Below are 18,194 nucleotides of genomic sequence, written 5' to 3'. Positions count from 1 at the left end.
GGGAAAAATGGTGGGTGCTGAGCACTCACCGGTAGTCCCCCATCAGCTCTTCCCACCCAGCACCTCCCACCCGCCAGTGGGACCCGCACATCAGTGCCTCTCCCCTTCCCCCCACCTAGCCTCCTGCACACCTCATAGCTGGGAGGGAGGGAAAGTGGGGAAGAGTGAGGACACGGCGCGCTGGGGGAAGGGACAAACCAGGTGAGAAGAGGCGGGACGGGGCAGAGCGGGGGCAGGAAGAGGCCGGGCCTGGGTGGGGCCTTGGGGAAAGGGTCTGGGGTGGAGCCAGGGGTCGACCCCCCCCCCGCACTTTGAAAAGTCGGTGCCTGTGCTACAGAGTCTATTTTAGATTCCAACTTTACTGCAAGACCTTTAATAGTCTGAAGCAATGGAATAACACCAAGTCCCATTTGAAATCGGGACTCTCAGAATCCTTTACCATGTGACTATTTTTAGAAGATATCTGTTATGGGAAGGACATGAAGTCTAAATTCTGAGCAACTTCCACCTCCGGTTCACAAATAGAAATAAAATAAAAATCACTTGCCCCTAACTCTCTGCTCCTGAGTCTCCTTTTAAGTATTCATCACTTCTCTTTTTGGGCCATCAGAACTCTCCTGCAAAGATCAATTAAAATAAAAAAGACAGATGGTCCAAATCAGTCCATGAGTCAAAAAATTGCAGGAGGTAGAAGGAATCTTCCCCAAACAAAAATCCTCAAGAAAATCTATGAGAATGACACCAATTGATATCCACTTCAAGAAACCACACAGTAACACAAAGATATCCCATGGTGTATGCAGCTATGTACAATTAAGGAAGATGTTAAGAAATTCTGTTTTCATTGTATTATATTAACCATTTTAATGTGAAGAGATTCCTTAATTCTGAGTAGCACATTATATACTCTCTCATGGAGATTTTTATTTGTTCATTCTATGGATTGTGGGTTTCCTTAACCTGAAAAAATGTTCATCCCTCATCACGTGGATATATTTAAACCAAAATTCATATCAGCTGCAAAACTCATTGTAACCTGTAGTACAACCAACCCTCACCTTCAGAGTCTTATTCTTCTTTCCTCTTACAAGTGACATTCTCAAGGGCCTGTGTTAGGTGGCAGCAGCAGCAGACACCAGTGTGCAGGGAAGCCTCCCACTGCATTGGAATTGACAACAGCAGCTAAATGAAGTAGCAGGCAGCAGGTGGAAGACCTAGCTTTACCCTTGCTCTGTCCTGCAGAATAGGATGAGGCAGCACAAGCCAGAAAAAACTTATTTTCTAAATCAAACTGTAGCATTATGTTCTGAATGCCCCAAATAACTAGGGTGAAGTTAACATCTCAGGCACAACTGTCTTCAATTTTTTGGAAAGTGCTGCCTGGTCCTGTCCTGAGGCTCCACCTCTTAAGCCAACCATAGATATTTCAGCCTCATTTAGTGGCTAGACAGAAGGAACATTACCAGAGTTAACTCAGTTCTGAAGCTCTAAAGCTTCAGCAAAGAGACATTTCTGCCTCATCTCCTGCTGAAGAGTCCTCCCCATGGCACAGGATCTTCAGCAGAAAAGAACCAGCAACATATAAGGACCCTGGAGCAGAGTCCTTGCCCCAAGATAAGAACTCTTTCAATCTCTCAGTTCGATTCCACTACCCAACCAATTCTGAGTTTGTGTACAGTTATGTCACCAGAGGAATCCAGGACAGAAAGCTTATGCAAATAAAGCTCTATGTAGCCATACTTCCATTTGTTCACCAATAGATGGGGAAGAGATCTCCTGCTCCTTTGGCACTCCTGTCCATCTGAAGTTCTGGGTAACTAACTTACAGAGATGAAGCACCTCTGTGACTATTCTTTCCCCAGTTCACCAAAAGATGAGAGCAGAGAGCACCTTATCCTCTGGAGCTTTTGGCCAGAGTGCTTTGTCAGAAAGATCGGGTATAAAACCAAGCTTAGTTAAGCAACTGCTTAACTGATTACTTGTAACATCTTTTTTTAGGGTTCTTTTAATTTCAGTTGTTTGATTAAAGAAAAGGACTGGAGTTGAATTTAGTTTCACAAAGCTTTGTTCACTATCCTTAACAGTAGTAGTATAGAATATAAAAGACAAACATTGTATTGGACTATGGTTTGGCTGCATAAATTAGAAAGCTGGTCAATATAATTGTTCATGTTTTTGGAATCAAATCACACAACCACAATTGAAAATAACACTTACACTCAGTAGCTATCTAGGGAATGTAACTTTGTTCAGTTTTTTGACAGAGTCCCTCAGAATAGGGCCTCATTTTATCAACTCCAGTGTTGCTAACACAACAGACAGAAAACAAGCCAAAGCTAGATCACAAAATAATGTGGTCAATTAGTTGCATGCCAATTCATCAAGGTATCCTTTCCAAAGGATCTATATTAGTCAACCCTTTTAACTTATTTCCCGGTGAATAATATTAGCCGGGATCTGACAAATACTCCTATCTATCTAAAGGCACGTCTATACTACTGATGCTACACTGGCACAGCTATGGTGCTGCAGCTGTGCCACTGTAGTGCCATAGCATAGACTCTTCCTACATCGTCAGAAGGGGGTTTTGGATGATTTACTTAATCCATCTCTCCAAGAGGGAGTGGGTAAATTGGGTAAATTCTTCTGTTATCGATCTAGCTACGTCTATACCAGGGGTGGGTTGACCTAATTATGGTGAATAGGGCACAAAAATGTTCACAGCCCTGAGCAACATAGGTAAATTGATCTAGTTTCTAGACCAGCCCTAACATAAAATTCTTATGACGTACTGTTTAGAGTGAGTGCAAGTCAAAAAGCATGCATACTTGATCTCATTTTATGCCTATGTACACCTAGAACTTGAAAGGCAGCGTGAAACAATTAACTATGATAGCACATGTACAGTGTTCTATAATCTTAGTTAACAACAGTAACTTGTTCAGTTTTAAAGCTACTTTACAGTAATCTTGACTGCAGGGCCGGCTCCAGGTACTAGCGCAGCAAGCGGGTGTTTGGGGCAGCCAACGGAGAGGGGCGGCACGTCCGGCTCTTCAGCAGCAGGTCCCTCAGTCCCTCTCAGGGTTTTTTTTGCCACTTGGGGTGGCAAAAATGCTGGAGCCGGCCCTGCTTGACTGGAACCTGTAACAAAACAGACACAGTGTAACAATCTTTAAAACACATACACAAGCATGTATACTTCCTTACTAATTAAGTACCGTGTTTCAGGAAGTAGTCAATTGACTGATTTGGGTCCTCACCCAAGAAAAAGCCAGTGTGTTACTTATCACCAGATCTTTGTTCAGCTGTCAGCTTTCACTTAGCTCAGTTATTGTTCACAGCAGGAGTTGACACTGCAAACATAAATGGAGTGAAAGACTATAATCTTCCCTTGTGCGTTAGCAGGCAACACAAATTGTTGGAAAATAGAAGGAAACCATTGAAGGTTTAACAGTTAAAGTTAAACAGTTAAAGATAGGTACTTGGTGTTACCAGGAAAGTGGTGGCTGGCCCAGGACCTCAGTCTTGTCCCTTCCAGGTGTCTTTGGCTTTCAGGAGGTGATGTGCTGAAGGAGAAGGGCCATTTTATCCTATTTCTGCTGTGTGGTCCTACTTGGTTTCTCTTCTTAGAGGTGCTGGCCTGGGCCAATCAGATGGTGACCCATATTTCTTCCAAAAGACGTGAAATGTCCAACCAAAATGAGAGACATCCTCTCTCACCAACCAATCAGGGAATGAGATATCAGCTTTGAGTTCTTTCAAGTGGGAATGGAATTTTCCAGTCTCTATGTGCAATACATTTTATCACACCAGCTTGTGTACAACAAATTAGGCCACAGATGTTGGTACAACAATCTTGGAACACACCTCGAATACTGTCTGATTTGCCCCTGGTGGCAACTTACATCTCTAAGCCACTTTCCCTGGGCCCCTTTGCAGTGCATTCCTTAGCCAACTTTGCAGTTATGCTTACTTAAGTTGCATTTTCTCCATCAACACTCTCCTAGTTGATGAAATACTCAATTCAAAGTTCCCTCCATATTTGTTGATGCTCTTTAACAAAGTTCCCTCCATATTTGTTGATGCTCTTTGTTTTAACAGTCCATTAAACTATGCAAACTGTAGTTCTCCAGCAGGCCAGAGCAGCTGTATAAATCTTTCTTTTCTGTTCTGTTTTAACAACAGTGGTGGGACCTTGGTATGTATGGCTGAGCTGGGGTCTTTGCATTATTGATCAAACAGTTACACTTCTGATTAATCCACTCTGTGTTCAAGTCTAAAAACACTGTTGGTTCATAAACACAATATTTGGTTTCAAACTTTTATTTATTGCCTCTTTCAGCGCATGTATATTTCACTAACTTGATAGCAAAAGCATATGTGATTGCAAACATTAACCTTACTTCTTCACGTTATCACTAAACTGAAAGAAATCAACATGAATGCAACCCTTTTCTTTCCTAACAGGATTCCCCATGAGGTTAAATCCTGTCATTAACATTTACAATATTTTGACCAAAACTGTATCACTTCCCTTTTATACACATTTTAATTAGATTCCATCAAGTTCCCTAATTTACTATTGTATCCAAAACATCATGTAATATCAATGTTTGATATTAATTTAATATGATTTTAGTTCATCTACTTATTCATAGACAGAGGAAAAAGGAGAAGTCTCTTTAGCTGCCCTAGTGGTACACTCTTGTGAAAGGCTGCAGCAACTCTGAGTTTTCTCAGACTATTGATGAAATCTAGCTGTTAGTCCTTGGATTTTTATTCTCTTAGCTCTCTTTTCTAAAAGAAGATCTTGCTGCGTGGGCAAATCTAACATAGTAATAGCTCCGAATTTTGGGGCCTTAGTTACTACAGCTTACACATGGATAGCTGGGCTATGACAACAGTAGTGCTTGCACTCACCTGAGCTCAGACCCTGCCCTGTGTTAACTCCATCACCTCTACTAACCTTTCTCTGGAAAGGGAGTTTTTCCATGGCCTTCTCGCTTCTTCCTTGTGGCCAGCAGTGCTTGAGTTGCATGGTGCAGGCAGGTGAAGGAGCAGCTCACACGGCAACAATTGCAAGGGGGCAGAGCAGCTATGCTGTCCTTGTGGCAGTGTGTTTGCCAGAAACCAGGGACAGATCATAGAGATTCTCTTTTCATTTGGGCCTGATTCACCTCTGTTATGCCAAAGAGTCCAGAATAAGTGTTCAGAAACGTGGTGTACAGCGCTGGTTCAGGTAGCTGGATATTTATCCCATTTTGCTCAGGAGTCTGGGCTCTTTGAAGACATTGCCTTTCTCTCATTTAATCCTCTTGTTGAGCTGCTGGTGGTATGATGAAAAGGTGGAACATATATATACATATTTCTCTAGTTATTATATTTGTATTGGGAAAATAGTATGTCATTATTCCTGTCAAATAAACAGTATTATTTGTTCAAAGGAACAGATGTTTTTCTGCAGATAGCACTATAGAGATTTGTCCCTTACTGATAGAGGCTCAACTTAGAGGGGCATCTGCACCAAAGTTAGAAGCATTTAAATATGCATTTTTCATGTCTGATTTTTTCCCCCCCAGGCGTCGATTTTTTTGCTATAACATGTTTGCAGGGACCTCTCTATCTGTTTCATAGATGGTATCTAAGCCATGCTTTTATCAATAGACCCTCTTCTAAAATCCTTTAAAGCTGTGACAAATTAAAGCAATGTAAGATTTCAGTTGATTAAGGTTATAGTTCTCCCACACAGGAAAATTCATACTTTTTAGGGTTTGTGTTCAGTCAGGGTTCATTGGATTTAGGAAGAGCATGTTCAGATACCCAGGTAGACTAATATAATGCCTTTTTGTTATATTATTTGTATTACAGTAGCACTTAAAGGCATCATTCTAGAATGGGATTCATGGTGCAAACTGATATATAATTACATACAAAGAAACTGTTTCTGCCCTGAAAAGATAATGGATCCAACATGCAAGGAGAATGATCAAAGGGATGGCTGGAAAATATCATTGCAACCCTCACTACCACAATATGGCTCCTGGCTGTCCCTGTCTGGGGTTGGGGGAAGTAAAGTGGCACTGGAGGGTCTATTAATTGGGGAGGATGTTGGCGCAAAAGCAGAGTCTGATAACATCCATTTTGTCCAGGGGGTTTCCAAATGTGCCTTGACCTGTTCTTGATACTGTTATCCTGGATTGTACTGGGGTAATCTCTCTGCTCCCAGAGATGGCTTCATTCTAGAACATTCTTTCCCCACTGCCTATTTGTTTACAGGAATGGGGATGTTGTAGGGACTGGCATCTCAGAAAGGGACTTCCCTCCCATGCTGCAACACAGCACATACTACACAGTCACAAAAAAGCAAAACCCAAAGATTTATATGAGCTGCAATTCAGGATTTGTAAAAGGGGTGGGGTGTAGCCTATAGGACTAACCTGCTTGCTTGCATATATGCATTATATATAGTTTACATATTTCATTTATTGTAATGCTTTAATATAAATTTATAAACCTAAGTTTGGCTGTAATGCAAGAGACCTACAGGCCAAAACCCTGTATATAAGCTAAGGCAAAGTTAGCATATCTATATTGAGACCTTTTACCCAGAAAAATAAAGTTGATCTATATCTTGTTACCTAAATAGACAAGTATCCACGCATATGTCTAAGACCTTTTATCTAGACTAATAGACAATGGAAGAAATGGACTAAAGGGTTTTTCAATTTGTACCCACAGACTTAACAGGTATACCACAAGGAAGCTTATGTGCGTATGTACATGTCATCAATACACACAAACATACTAGCCTATGGAGTAAGAGTAGCCTAACATTTTGTGGGTGAGGAATGAAATTTGGGCATAGGAGGAAGTATTTCTGGCACTTGTGCCCTATAAAAGAGGTAACCCACCTTGCTACAATATTCTATTTCTACTCTCTCTTTATCGATTCTATCTATCTACGATGACTATTAGTAGGCTATACTTGTTCTTCTTAAACTTTAAGTTTCAAGGGAACTAGGCTAAGCTTGGTTTCCCTAAGTTTTTATTCTTAGTTTATTAGGTTTTGATTTTAAGTTTAAGTTACTCAAGTAAACCCTACGTTCGCTCTAATAGCTCTTAGCATTAGTTTCTTCTAAGCACTGCATCCCTCACTCAAGAATTGAGAAACCTGAACTGCAAGGCTGGTCCTGTCTCTCTTACCACCAAGTTATCAAGGATGGGTGTGAGTATATTAACCAAAGCTTTGTTGCATATAATTCTATATTATCATATGTATCTTTTGAATAGTAGTAACACAATTGTAACTCTGATTATTTTACCATTTACTTACTATTAATTTTAATAAAAAGTCTTTAAGACTATATCTGTCCCAGTATGAGCTTCCTGTCATACCCCTGAAGGTCCTTTGTAAATTCTATGGAGCCTGATTCAGTACAAGAACTTTTATCTTCTGATCAAAACAGATTGGTGAACCTAAAACCCATACTATTAATAATTAATTATTATTAATATTATGAATTAATACAATTAAATTAAATAAAAATTAAATTGGTGAATTAAAGTAATATTATTAGTACATCCTAAATCAGGCTACAGGGGAGGTAGTATACATTTAAATGACAAGTGTGCTAAATGCCCCTCTTACCCCTGTTATTTCTGATGTTCGACCTATAATGGTATACTATGGGTTATATTTTCAGCTCACCTCTAAATCCCCACAGTAACAAACATTCTGTCATCCTTTTATGTGGGGGTGTGAAATCTCTGCCAGGGAAATACAATAAAATGTACCGATCATGAATAATTAAAAAAAAAATAAAAAAATCCACCAAATCTAAAAGCTTCTCTTACCTTTTATTTTCCCTTTTCCATTTCCTTATTCCCTTGTCTGCTGCTCTTCCTTTTTTTATTCTTCTTCATTTCTCTATAGTGATTTTTGCCTTCTCTCTCCTCACGGTCTCTGCTTTTCTCTCTGTGAAAATATTTTCAACTTTTCTTCTACTTGATGATGCATTTCTATTCTCCTAATTCTGTCTCATGCCACATTCTGCACCCTCCCCAGTTTTCTACTGTCTCTTTCCTCTTCTCTTCTTAGTCCAAAGTCTCTCTTCTTCACTCCCTGCTATATTTTCCTCTCCATTCATGTTCTCTCAGTTTTCCCTTTTCATCCCTCATTCTCAAGTCTCACTATTCTCAGAAGTGACCATTTAATTCTAAAAAGAACAGGAGTACTTGTGGCACCTTAGAGACTAACAAATTTATTAGAGCATAAGCTTTCGTGGACTACAGCCCACTTCTTCGGATGCTTATGCTCTAATAAATTTGTTAGTCTCTAAGGTGCTACAAGTACTCCTGTTCTTTTTACGGATACAGACTAACACGGCTGCTTCTCCGAAACCTGTCATTTAATTTTAGTTTTTCCCTTTCTTTTTTTAATCCATACAGGAATATTTTTCATATCCTATAGATACCTGACATAATAGGTATGGGCCCCAACATCAGTGTGTGTTCTGAAGTTTACTACAGTTGACTTCAAAAAAGAGTCCTGATCTATTAGTAGTTATATCACATAAGCTGGAAGGAAGCTCTGGTAAGCTCACCTCAGTTGGAAGTCAGTATTTAATGAATATATGTTCTGAAAGCAGTCAGCTGCCGCAGTGAGTACAGGAAGAATGGTCTCCTGGTTAAGGTATCAGACTGGGACTCAGGAGGATTCAATTCCTGCTTCTTCTGCATGCTTCTTGTATGAAATTTGAATTGTTTGCCCAAGTTCAATGTGCCTTAGTTCTCTATGTGTAAAATGGGGGTAATAATAGGATACATTCATGAAATATTTTGAGGTGGCCACATGCCTAGTTTGTACCTAGTTAGATGACAGGTGGTGTAGTATAACAATTGGAATATTTTACACTGCACTCATATGCTCACATTTCAGAACACACATTAGGTATAATCTTAAATCTGACAAGATATCACTTTAAGATATTTTTAAAACAAAAATTTGCAGTAGTTTTCTACAGCTACATGATAATAGTTGTGTTTCTCTAAGACTGCATGTTTACAAGGGATTTATAATTGTATTTTACTTTTTAAATTAAAGAACTTTCATATTATCAGGCACTTTGAAGTTTTTCCTGAGAGTTTTGGTGCCAAATGCCACCAATATGATTACTAAAGACAAAAAGTATTATGAGGTCACCTAAAACTAAAATAAGATAATAGGAAGCACATCAGACACAATTAAATCTGTTTGGGCTGTGAAATCAGGGGGCAAACATTAGACTCATACCTGACGTAACAATGATTTACCCATTGCCTGCAAATTGAATGTTCAAAGTGATTGGCCCTTTATTAGCAGATATATGATCTTTGGTTATTTGAATGAAGGACACAGAAGAAACAAACAAAGTTAATACCATTTTGTTATGTCATTGCATTTATTGGCTCTTTTGCATTAAATGTCTGTGAGCTTTCTGCCTTCACCAGGCTTTTAGCTGAACACAAGAAATCCCTGTGGTTGCAAAAAGAACTTGAGTAGTACTCATGAGGGCAAAGAGATAGATTTTTGCAATCTCTAGCCTTTGGTGGGAAATTTTTTCTCGTCTTGACTTCATTGAGAATTTGTACTTCCTTTAGTATTAGATTTGGCATCACAAATCATTACTGTGCAGTTTTGTGCAACATTAGCACACTGACCTCCTAATGGATAGGAGTTTTGCCTTTGATGTTTGAAGTTCATTAGTTTTCTACCAGGTTATTTATTTGTTTGTGCTGCTTCTTGGCATAAATGATTAACCTGGAGTTCAATGTCCTTCATTTTAAAACATGCAGACTAAAGCCTTTTAGCTACCAAGTCTCCAAATGGGATGACAGTTTTTGTCTTCATTCAATCAAAAGTCCAGGACATTCCCTTCAGTTTAACTGGATGACTATAACTTATTGGTAAACATGAGTTTAAGGATAAAGTGTTCAAAAACAACAGGTAAAAAAGGAAAGAAAGGTAAATTGGCTCCCTGTAGGGCAACTTGGCAAAGCCAGCAGCAGTGCACTTTTACTCGGATCTCAACTAAAACAACAATAGTCAGCACTTAATAAATTTATATCACATTTTATGTCTTTCTACACATCACTTGATGTTTTGTTGTCTGCTGGTGCTTTTAGAGATTTCCCTTGTTGATAATGTTTTTGTGTTGCTACCAGGCCTAATTTGGCTTTCAGCAAAGCCTTTGAATTTTTTATAATAAAGTAATTTACAGATGCTAGTAGATAAATTAGCACTGTAAATGCAGTTAAATTGCATAATCACACAGATTGATTTTGTGTTAGCCTTCAAGATGTATAGATACCTTGTGGCATCTCTGTCAAGGAAAGGCAATGAAAACTAAAGCCCTTCAGTTTCTCTAAAAAAGAAGGGGGGGAAATGTCAAGGGACCAGGGAGAAATAGAGCTGTCTTACTGAAATCTCTGACAGTTTATAAATGTTAAATATACAGATATCACTCAATACTGGCATTTAACCCCTCCCCCCCACACACACAAATTTGGATTGCACAGAAGAATATTGTTCTGCACAAGGCAGAATTTGGAGATGCAGCAAAGAGCGAGGGCTTCTTTATTTATTGTCTCTGATTAGTAAGGCAAAAATAATTTAGAGGTTAGTCACCTCAGCAGATCTGTTATTTTTAGAGGCAGTATGGAAGGAGCTATGCTTCTTGAAATAAAAAGGTCATCAGAGGATTAATGTGATCATGAGGAGATATCAAAGAGCAATGTAGAATACAAAATTATACCTATTCTGTGAATGTCTATTTCAGTTCTACTGGGAAGTTACAAAGTTTGGAGTTAGGGTGAGTGCAGCTGTAATAGGTGCATCCTTGTTGGTATTTTGGGACTGGTGCACCACAGCTGGAATGAACTAACTGCAATTAATCCTAATAACTGCAATTTTGTTTCAGTTTCTTCTAAGAGTCAATAACCCTGAACCTGCAGTGATGCCTGTGAAAATGATTGAAGTCAATGAGTAGGATTCTGCCCATGCAGAGTTCTTTGCAAGATTGAAGCCTATATTATTAATAAATAATACCTTACATTGCACAAAGCCTTTTATCCCAAAAGGATCCCAAGTTGTTTTACAAACTATAAATCAGGGGTGACCAAACTGTGTCTCGTAGCCACATGCAGCTCTTTTACAATTAAAGTGCAGCTCGCAGGGTCCCACACATCCCACCCCCTTCTCTGCCTACCAGACTGAGGGGGCTGGGAGCTCAGGGCTTCTGCCCTGCGGTGGGGTAGTGGGGCTAGGAGCTTCTTCCAGAGACAACTGGTGCCTCCTGAGAGTAGGGGGACACAATTTAAAGATTTACCTCCCCCAGCAGTTTGAGTCATACACCCCCAAACACACATACCCCTCTTACTCTCAGTGGCCCCTCCCTGCAGCTCTCAGTTGTTAGCTCTGCGTGGAGAGGCGGCGGCAAATAGCTGGGAGCTGTAGGGACTGGCCGCTACTTTCACTCTGCTTGGAGAGAAAGCAGCAAAAGCAGCAGCTCTTCCTGCAGCTCCCAACTGTCTGCCGTTGCCTCCCCTTGTGGTGACGACGCAGGAAACAGAACGCCAGGTTTGTTGGTAGCCAGAGAGCTTTACAAGCCTCTTGCAAAAAGCCTCCCAGGAAAACTTTTCCTGGGGTTTTTATTTCTCTCCTTGCTTTGTTTACAACTCTTCTTAGTGGTTACATTCCTGCACATAGAAACGCCAGGCAGTATACATGCACATAAGATAACGAACCCATCTCTTGAGCGCGTGAACACCAGCTGCGAGGGTACAATCAAATCAGCCAAATAAGTTTCCCAAACACAAACGCTGGATTGAAGGTCACTCCTGCCTCGTAGCCATGGGAGCAGTTTGCCGCGCCTGTGGACTGGCGATTCGGGAGCTATGCATCCCTACATCCCCCCCTGTTTTATTTTATAGATGCAGTGTTTAAACAAAACACTCTCGCAGGGTAGCATGCACAATGTCACTAGATTGGGTAAACATTAAACAAAGCAGCAAAGTAAAACATCAAAAATCAAAACTAGGACCCCATACTATAAAAGGGTCTTTATCCACTCTAAGGGTGGCTATGACTAGATATAATCCCACCAAGGAGGAAAAACGTCCTAGCGGATAGCTTAAACATAACATTTCAGCATATCAATTTGCTATTACATACAAAACTATTATCAGTAAGCTTAAAACAACACATTTCTTTTACTGTCTCACACCCCAGATGTTGCTGGGTGGTTTGCAGACAGGAACAAGGCAGGTACTTAACAGACCTTGCATGTCTTGTAATATGGTGTCATTAACATACACACAGCTGTCATTAACTTAAAAAAAGTAAGCGTCCTGTCAGGTGTAATCCCAGGAGCACTGACTAAAATTAACTGGGCATACCAGGTAGTCTAATTTCCCAGATGTCTTGGTGAATTACTCAATCCCACATGCATCCTCCCCATGGACCCAGCAGGATTCGGTATGTGGAAGGCCACACCCCCTCAACCGGTCCATATGCTTGGAAGGAGCATTGAGAACGTTTGCACTTTTACCTAGAAAGTCTCTAAGTATGTCTCTATGGCCACAGATCAGATGGTACTCCTGATGTGTCTGTAAGGGCAGTGGGCCAAGCCTGAACATGCTAGATCCCACTGCAATGCCTTCCCAGCCTCAGTGATATTCAATACCATCTCTGTCAGCAACTTCTGGGTCATTGTCTGTATTTTGATGTGTTACAAGGGTAATAGTGTAATAGAGGAGATAGCAGGGGCAATGGCAACAAGGTGCCTTTGGTACTTATCATTTAAAATCCAATTAGGGAGGGCAATACATACTGAAGGACTTATTCAAAACACAGGGCGCAGCCTGTAGAATAAACCCCAAAATCCAATCAACACCACGTTCCCAAGCATGGGTCCCACAAGTTTCTTTTTTTCCAGGTTATAATTTTTTGTTTCTTCACCAGGGTCAGTTCTTAATGTCTCTTGTAGTCAGGAATTCCTGGACTTTGTGGTTTCAAGGAAGCAAGTGTTCCTTCTTCTCTTTTCCTGAAACAGTGTGGTTTAGCATCATACAGGGGAGAGGTTACTAGCACATCACCCTGTAATGGTTTTGCTTTTTCTGGAAAAATTCAGAGCAACAGTAGGTCTGTCAGTGGACAAGGGAGAGGTTACTAGCACTTCACCTTGTCTTTTTTCCTTTTTCCTGCTGTCCAGAAGGCACAGCAGGGCTAGAAGAAGAAATAGGCTTATCATCAGTCAAAGAGTCCTCCCGAGGTGGAGGGGTCTTTTTGCAGTGAAAAGCATGGGTCCAGGCAGTCAATCCTTGGCACTTCACAGCGGTGTTGGTGGTTAACAGGACTTGGAAAGAGCCTTTCCAGCATGGAGCCAAAGCAGTCTTTCGTTGATGGACTTTACATAGACTCAGTCTCCTGGTTTTAATAAATGGCAGGGCTGCTAGGATCTTTGGGTAGCACTTTTCTACCTGTGAGAAAAGAAACCTAACACATTTCATTAATGCCTGGCAGTGTTTTGCAGATCTCATAGTTGCTCGGGCACATTTAAGCCCCCCCTTGTCTTGGGGGTCAGCCAAGTTTTGGCTGTGGCCTTGGATGAGCCTGCAAGCTGTATTTTCCTCTCAATTAACGCATTCTGTGCTTTTTCCTCTTCTCCCTTTCTCGGCTTCTTTTAACCTACAAAGGAAACCTTCACTCTTCCAGTAAAATAACTTTATTACAGAGCTTTGGAGCAACAAACCGGGACAAGCACACCGACTTTTGAGGAGTGCACTTGGTACAACCTCAGGTGTCTAATTGCTTTCCTCCCTCCCCAGCCCTTTGGCTAGAAATCTGAGGTAGCCAGAAGGATCCCATGGGCAATATGGGGAGTGGGTTAACCTTCCATGTCCTTGCTTCCAAAGACTGTTGGTATGCAAATTTTTAACAACAATTTTTGCCATAAAACACAAAAATAATCCCTATTGTGCCAGTAAATGCATGGTACATTGAATGCTGTTCAGCTGGCATCCGTTTTCTCTGATGATCTGAAAAACAAAAGAACAGAGGTCTACCCCTTCTGGGCAGTCAGTCATTGCTTAAAATGTTTCCTTGTATTTGTTCATAGGCAGCCTAGATTTCAGTGGCTTCTACCTTATTAGTTAGAAACTTGCATTAATACAAATGCTTTCTGGCTTGCTTCCAGATCCAAAGCTATCCACGGCTTAAAGATTCTTACTTAAAAAGGGACACAATTAACTTTCCCGGACTTTTGATTGCCTTTTACTTCTAACTCCTGCTTTCAAACATACAGTGATCTGAACAAGACAACACAACCTATATTGGTAGGTTTGCATTTCTTATACCTCTACTACAATATATACTGCACATATTCTGGGGAAAAGCGGCCACTGCGCAACCCATACGGGCTCATCAGTGAGCCAACGGAGGGGGGAGGGCCGTACGCCTAATCATCAATATGGATGGTGGCAGTTAAAGCAGTTCCCCTGAGGCTTCTGCCCCTTGTGCAGGGCAGCTGTCAGCAGGGCCATCTGATGGGTTTGAGTGCCTACATCAGTACACGCCTGCAGCAACTCCGCCAGGGTCGAAGGACTTAGAGGACTCGCTCGCAGCGGGGACCCTGCGAAACGCGCGACGGGCACACTGGCCAATGATGGGAAAAGCTACCTGGGGCGTGCCCACCGCCTGCTTGGGGATGCCCGAAAACTGCCCTGTGCCATATAACTGCTCAGCAAGATAAGCCCCCCCACCTTGTGCTGCTGCTACAAGCGCCTCTCGCTGGTACTCGCTGTCCCACACAACGTATTGCGCGGGAGACAGCACCATGAGACATATGTCTTTCCAATCTTGGGGGAGCAAGTGATAACCGTTTGACACACCTTTCAAGATCCCCCGGAGCTCGTGCAGAACCGAGTAGGGGAGAGCCTCCCAGTCCACTACTCGCCCCCCGTTTCCATTATCCCGCCTAGAGACGGGGAACGCCTCGAACCCACACTTGGATTCCTCGTCGGTCAAGAGACTGGCCTTGCGCACCGGCTGCACCGCCGCGGCGACAGCGCCCCCCCGCCCGACCGGTAGGCATGGGGGCGCCGCCATGGGCGGCGGCGCAGGGGGGGTCAGCTGCGGGCAGGAGGGGGGTGGCCCATCACCTGGGGGCAAAAGGGAAACCGGCTTAAGGCCTTCAGGGCCGAACCCCTCCAGCGCCTCCTTACAACGCTGCCAGAGCAGCAGGTGCTGAACTGGGGCACGGGGTTCACTATACAAGGTGATCCCAATCCGTATCCAATCAAAAAGCTGTAATGACCCGCAGTCCGGATACCAGGGGCACTGGCGATCTATTTCCCTTAGAAGGTCCTCAATATGAGCGACCGAGACAACGACACATGATCGCTGCCTTATAATCTTTTGTAACTCTCTTGCGTGCTCCTTCTGGGCACTGGAAAGTCTCCCCCCCATACTCACGAATAAGGGGCGGCAAACAGCCGCGGGCGCGCTCGGCATATCCAGCCGGTGAGTAGAGGGGCATCACGTCGGGGTCACCAGCTGTGGTGACGACGCAGGAAACAGAACGCCAGGTTTGTTGGTAGCCAGAGAGCTTTACAAGCCTCTTGCAAAAAGCCTCCCAGGAAAACTTTTCCTGGGGTTTTTATTTCTCTCCTGGCTTTGTTTACAACTCTTCTTAGTGGTTACATTCCTGCGCATAGAAGAGCCAGGCAGTATACATGCACATAAGATAACGAACCCATCTCTTGAGCGCGTGAACACCAGCTGCGAGGGTACAATCAAATCAGCCAAATAAGTTTCCCAAACACAAATGCTGGATTGAAGGTCACTCCTGCCTCGTAGCCATGGGAGCAGTTTGCCGCGCCTGTGGACTGGCGATTCGGGAGCTATGCATCCCTACATCCCCTCATGGCTGCAGCTCCCAGCTTGCCGGCTCCAGCAGCTGCCCTGCAAAGAGGGGGTCCAGCAGCACCATGTGATGGAGTACAGCCAGCAAACCCTGGCAAAAATCTGGGACAGGCACATGCCCCCTACGTGTCGCCTCTGGCTTCAGCCCTGTGAGGAGGCGGGGTCTCGGGGTTTCAGCCTCCCTGGGCATGTCTACTGGGGCTCGGAGCTTCAGCTAGAGCAGGGCTGAAGCTCTGTGCCCAGGCAGGCACCTCCTACAAGGCTGAAATACCGAGACAACCCTCCCTGCAGGCTGACACCCCAAGCCCCAGCAGGTCTGCCCCAGCACTTGAACTTCTCAAGATTGTTTTATGCGGCTCGGTGGGTCAATAAGTTTGGCCACCCTGGCTATAAATGATACTTTGAGTACAAGGAAAACAATGACTTCAGTGGATGTTGTCCCTGATTAGATCTGGTAAGGGATTTTTCCAACAAAACCCTTTTTTTTTTTTTTTTTGGTAAGAAAATGTCAATTTGTTGAAACCAAAAATTTTCACGAAAAGAGGTTGCCACTAAACTTTACTTTTAGATGGTTTCTCGGTTCCAAGTTAAAACCCCAGAGAGATATTATGTGACCAAGAAGGTAAAAAACTCATGATCCATCGTTTGAGAAAACACATGGCAGATAGGAATTTCTACCTGACAAAATCTAAATTAGCAAAGGGATTTAGGTGTTGCAAAGCTCAGCATTGCAGCACTTAAATTTTATGTGTTTAGGCACTAACCCTGAGTTAGATGCTTAGGCTTCCTATAAAATTCATGGAGAGAGAGTGAAAGAGGAGCCTAAGGCCTTGGCTACACTTGCAGCTGTACAGCGCTGTGAGGTAAACCTGTCTTCATACAGCTGAGTAGGGAAAAGCACTGCAGTCTGTCCACACTGACAACTGCCAGCGCAGTGGCGTGGCCACAGTTGCAACATTTGCAGCTGTGTTGGGAGCGGTGCATTATGGGCAGCTATCCCAGCATTCATATGGCTGCAACGTGCTTTTCAAAACGGGGGTGAGAGGTGGGGTGGAGTGTGACAGGGAGCGTGGGGGGAGAGAAAGTGCTTTTTGGAGCATGTCAGCACTCTATTTTGCAAGTTCCGAACTCCCGCCCCCTGCTCATTCATTTACTCACTCAAAGCAAACAGCAAACTGTTTGCTTTTTCTCTGTGGTAGGAGCTTTGAAACTGGCACTTCCGCACTCCTGCAGCCGGTCACAACAATGGAGAGGATTGGCCACTTGACAAGGTGATTAGTACAGCGCTGCAAGTGTTTACACTCACACCCGTGAGTCGTAGCCACTCCGTGGTATCTCTTATACTTCTTGGGGAGGTGGAGTACCTGCAGCGGTGTATCCAGGGAGATACAGCGCTGTAAGTGCCCTGCCAATGTGGACGGGGAGTGAGTTACAGCGCTGGGGGAGGCTTTACAGCGCTGTAACTCGCAAGTGTAGCCAAGGCCCAAGAATGGGATCCACAAAAGCCAGCACACAAGGTTGGGAGTCACCTAAACTAGCCAAGAGCAGATGCAGAGGAGAGAGGTGTATCTTAAGTTCTGCACCTTTTAGGGAGTTAGGTGCCTAAGTCCAGGCTGGAAGGGAGGTGCCTGATCTCCATGCTAGAAATTTAGGTGCCAAAGTTAGCAGGCACTAACAGTGCTTAGCGGCTTAACAGCCAGTCCTTAGTGAGTCAGTTAATGCTGGACAGATTTTTGGATGCTGGATAAGGACACAGAACAATGTGAAACCTGTATGTATGTGGAAGGCATACAAGCTGACAGTTCAATTCAAATAATAATGCTGGGGTTTGAAAACATTTGAATAAGGTGGAGTGGGTCGTAATCCCCACCCAGCAGAAGGATACTCTACTTCCACGGTATTAGAAAAGCTGTATTGTAAGTGTGGAATTAAAAAAAAACAACAACATCATTTAATAACCTTTCAGGCCCCAATGAGAAAAAGGGAAAACATCCACAGAGCAGATATCAGCGAAGATCAGACTGTGACTGTGTGATAAGAAAACACTGAATTGGAGAAAGCTGAATACATCTACATGATGGGAGAATCTGTCAGAACCTCAGTGCCCTGAAAATAAGATTAGAAGACAAAAATATCAAGCTTATACCTGCATCATTTTCTTAGACTATGCTTATGCAAAAGAAGAATGCACACAAAATAATACAAATAAAAAATAAATGAAGCTGTGAAGAAG

At 42.8% G+C, this 18,194-nt stretch overlaps 1 long non-coding RNA gene across 2 annotated transcripts; it reads right to left on the bottom strand.

Moving 5' to 3' along the window:
- Positions 1 to 340: 340 nt before the first annotated feature.
- LOC128835667 (uncharacterized) lies at positions 341 to 14,328 on the bottom strand. 2 transcript variants are annotated; one of them, XR_008444685.1, is made up of 3 exons: positions 11,409 to 14,328; positions 7,855 to 7,975; positions 341 to 3,141 (listed from the first exon to the last, which is right to left on the bottom strand). It is a non-coding gene; the product is annotated as an uncharacterized LOC128835667 (long non-coding RNA). The 2 variants fall into 2 exon arrangements; XR_008444686.1 differs by having other exon boundaries at positions 11,418 to 14,328.
- Between the last annotated feature and the right edge of the window lie 3,866 nt (positions 14,329 to 18,194).

Source organism: Malaclemys terrapin, chromosome 1, assembly GCF_027887155.1.
Source record: "Malaclemys terrapin pileata isolate rMalTer1 chromosome 1, rMalTer1.hap1, whole genome shotgun sequence".
NCBI lineage: Eukaryota > Metazoa > Chordata > Testudines > Emydidae > Malaclemys > Malaclemys terrapin.
This window is presented reverse-complemented; position numbering and strand designations above follow the sequence as displayed.